General features: G+C 43.4%; 1 pseudogene; it reads left to right on the top strand.

Moving 5' to 3' along the window:
• The first annotated feature begins 1,160 nt into the window (after positions 1–1,160).
• LOC101437646 (protein tyrosine phosphatase type IVA 1 pseudogene) lies at positions 1,161–1,682 on the top strand (annotated as a pseudogene).
• Positions 1,683–4,366: the final 2,684 nt, after the last annotated feature.

Consider the following 4,366-nt stretch of genomic DNA (forward strand, 5'->3'; position numbering starts at 1 on the left):
TGCCCCTCCACCAAGAACCCCCCAAAAGAGTGGTTAACCTGGACACAGAAGTGTTGAATTGGAATCTGCAGAGCATTTTACAAGAGTTCTGACCTGGATGGGGTAAACCTCAGTGCACTTCTTTATATTGCCTCAGTATTAGTGGATTGATAGTGGACTGAAGAATTGCTGCTTCATTTCATTTCCCGTTACTTCCAACTTCATACGCAAAGCACTGAGAATTTCAAGTGGAGCATCTTTTTTTTTTTAGTTTATTTCTCTCCCCCCTCCTCCCCCATCGTCTGTTCTCTGTTTCTATTTTGCTGCGTCTTTTTTGTCCGCTTCTGTTGTTGCCAGTGGCATGGGAATCTGTGTTTCTTTTTGTTGCGTCATCTTTTGTGTCAGCTCTCCGTGTGTGTCGTGCCACTCCTGGACAGGCTGCCCTTTCTTTCACACTGGGCAGCTCTCCTTAGGGGTGCATTCCTTGTGTGTGGGGCTCCCCTACACGGGGACACCCCTGCGTGGCATGGCACTCCTTGCGGGCATCAGCACTGCACGTGGGCCAGCTCCACACGGGTCAAGGAGGCCCGGGGCTTGAACCGCAGACCTCCTATGTGGTAGACGGATGCCCTAACACTGGGCCAAGTTCGCTGCCCTCAAGTGGAGTATCTTGAAGTAGACTTCAGTTTCTTTATTGATTTCTGTATCTTTTTTTTAAAAAATTCTTTCATACATTATTTTTTTTTTAAGATTATTTTTATTTATTTCTCTCCCTATCTCCCCCCTCCAGTGTCTGTTCTGTGTCCATTTGTTGCGTGTTCTTGTTTCTGTCTGCTTCTGTTGTTGTCAGTAGTACTGGACTGTGTTTCTTTTTGTTGCATCATCTTGCTGCTTCAACTCTCCATGTGTGCAGTGCCATTCTTGGGCAGGCTGCACTTTCTTTCGTGCTGGGCGGCTCTCCTTACGGGGCGCACTCCTTGTGCGTGGGGCTCCTCTGTGCGTGGACACCCCGTGTGGCACAGCACTCCTTGCGTGCATCAGCACTGCACACGGGCTAGCTCCGCGTGGGTCAAGGAGGCCTGGGGTTTGAACCGCGGACCTCCCATGTGGTAGGCGGATGCCCTATCCACTGGGCCAAGTCCACTTCCCCCCTTATTGACTGTTGTTTTAACTAAATTAAAATGGCTAGAATGAACTGCCCAGCTCCTGTGGAAGTCACATATAAGAACATGAGATTTCTTATCACACACAATCCAACCAATGCAACCTTAAGCAAATTTATAGAGGAACTTAAGAAGTATGGAGTTACCACAATAGTAAGAGTGTGTGAAGCAACTTACGACACAGCTCTTGTGGAAAACGAAGGCATCCGTGTTCCTGATTGGCCTTTTGATGATGGTGCACCGCCATCCAACCAAATTGTTGATGATTGGTTGAGTCTTGTAAAAATTAAGTTTCGTGAAGAGCCTGGCTGCTGCACTGCTGTTCGTTGTGCTGCAGGTCTTGGGAGAGCTCCGGTGCTTGTCGCCCTCGCCTTGATTGAAGGTGGAATGAAATATGAAGAAGCAGTACAGCTCATAAGACAGAAGCGGCATGGAGCTTTTAACAGCAAGCAGCTTTTGTATTTGGAGAAGAATCGTCCTAAAATGTGGCTGCGCTTCAAAGACTCCGATGGTCACAGAAACAACTGTTGCACTCAGTAAAATCGGGGTGCCTGGTGCTATTGCCCTGGAAGTGGAACTTGAGAGAGGACCTGATTTGTCAAACATATTAGCCCACATATTGGTGGATAAATCTAACAAAGCTTCCATATGAGTACTGAAAAGCAGTCTCACCATACTACAAGTTCGACAGAATTGCAACCTCTGTGGGCTACAGTTAACCTATCTGGATTTTTGCTCGTCAGCATTTAAAATGGGCTTATCATTTGTAACAATTGACCTTTTCTGAAATCATGCAATATTGAGTTATAAGTTGTCTTTTAATCTATTCCCGTAACAGGATCTTACCAATATATAAGAAATTTTTGAGAGATTAGGTGCCAAAATACCCAGCACAATACTTGTATATTTTTAATATCATACAGAACTTAAAATCCCAGGAACTATGCACACTCTAGACCTTATGTGGTGTATTCCTTCAGTCATTTCAAACATTGAAAGTAGGGCCTATATGGTTATTTGTCTGTTCACTTTATGTTTACGTCTCCCACATTCATACCAATATACATCAGGTTTGCGCAGCCATTGCTTTTTGTTGAGATTTTTACCGAGTCTTATAGTGATTATTTAATTTAATGTCTACAAAATCTCATTTTGTGACTTTAGAGGAAAACTCCATTTTGAAAATCTGCATTGTACAAAAGCACACGTGTCTTTAATGTCTCCAGACAAAAAAAAAAACCTTACAGTTAATTTAATGTTTGCACTTTGGGGTGCAACTTAACCGGGGAGGGTCTGACAAATAAATGGGAGGGGGCCATTACATATTTTTAGTAAAATGTTGCTTACGTCTTGTGCAGAACATGTAGATATGCTCTTTAATTTAGTAATTATTTTTTAAAAGGTAGCGATGCTTTGTTATGGTAGCTACAATAATTCTTAATCATAAAATTTCTGAAATTCTTGTAATTTTTTCCATATCTATTGGAAATTGTTTACCAGCTATTTTGTTTGAAGTGTGATTTTTTTTTCCTTCTCTTCCCAACCTCTTGCAAAAAGAAGAAGTAGGTTTCTGCTAATGAATTCAGCAGACATCTAATATTTTATATGCCTTTTAAGCTGTGTAACTTAATATTTGGATACTTGATAATTTCTTTTATTACATGATTGATAAAATGGTGATGTGTATTAATGTTAGTTCAGCCATATATTTATACTGCCTGGGAATGTGTGGTTATAGTTCTGTGGGAGAAATAATTTGTCAGTGTTCGCCAACTTGTAAAAAACCTAGTGCAAGAGCTTAAACATCTAAATAAATAATGAAATGCATTTATCATCAAAAAAAAATTCTTGAGAACTTGAAGCAGGCTTGCTTGCCTTTTTTCAAGAAATGTACATATCTATCTGAGATTTTTAGCACCCCGCATTTCCATAATTCTCAAGAGCTAAGGACGGTGAGCATCAGTCATCCACAACCAGGTTTTTCCGTAAAAGGTGGCGCTCACACCTCTGGTGGGGTGTGAGACAGTGTTTTTCATGACTCGTCTGGGCAATTCCATTTTCACTTCTCTTTCGATGCCTCACATGACATTAAGGAGAATGTCTTGTTTTGATGCTGCACATTCATAAAACCTCCTTTACCCTGGAATATCTTCCTGTTAAGAAGTCATGGCAGGTCTCAGGCTCAGAACTGTCGGTGGTCAACCACAGTAGCTAGAATTTAATGCCCTCTGGGGACATGCAATGTATTTGGAGAGCGTTATGCTTATTTATAACAAGTAAATATGGATTTTTCCATTTTGGGTTGTGGTACAAAGGTTTCCTTTCAATCTCTTTATTTAACTAGAGTCCTGCAGTTTATATTCTCATCTGATTTCTTTCATTCAATATTATGTTTGTGAACTTCTCCATTATGGCATGCAGGTGTTGTTTCGTTCTGTTCTCACTGCTGTACAGTAATCCTCTGGGTGAGCAGACCATAATTTTTTCACCCATTTTACTTTTGAGGAGCTTTTGGACTATATTCAATAAAACTGCCATAGACGTGCTAGGCTGTCTCTCGGGGGGACACGTGTGCATTTCTAGGGTGCGTGTGCACGCTGGAGTAGAATCGCCGGGTTGGTGCACGTTTGGAGCTCTGCTAGGTACTTCCAAAGGGCTCCTCAAAGGGGCTGCGCTGGCTCCACCAGGGCACGAGAGCCGCTTATTCCCGTCCCGGCGGGCGCGGCACGAGTCTGTCTTTTTCACTCCAGCCATTTCGGTGTGTGTATAGTGGGGGTACGTTGGCGCTCCCTGGCGAAGGCTGAGAACTTTCCTGTCATCAGAGGCCACCTGGACAGCTGCTCTTGGAACTGTCCCTTCCTGTCTTCTTCTCCCTCCTCTCTTGGGTTGAGAGCTTAGACATTGGGGTGGCTGTGGCCATGGGGGGGGGTCAGTACTGAAAGGGGTGGGGTCCTCTACTGCTCTTTTTCTGGATCTGAATATGTAGAATTTGTGATGATTCAAGCTGTGCAACTCTTCTGAGATATTTTCTACTTCAAAAACACTTGGAAATTAAAATGGAAATTAATTTTGAATAAAAAATAGTGATTCGATGTCAAGGGGGTTCATAGACAGGGTCAAGCCCGTGGCGTGTGAGGGGTTACTGGGCACGACAACGTCACGTAGGGTCACCCGAGGACTGGAGTCGGGGGCCACTGGCCGGGAGGCGGTGATGGAGGGGAGCC

The sequence above is a fragment of the Dasypus novemcinctus genome, chromosome 19, assembly GCF_030445035.2.
Source record: "Dasypus novemcinctus isolate mDasNov1 chromosome 19, mDasNov1.1.hap2, whole genome shotgun sequence".
NCBI classification, from domain to species: Eukaryota; Metazoa; Chordata; class Mammalia; order Cingulata; family Dasypodidae; genus Dasypus; species Dasypus novemcinctus.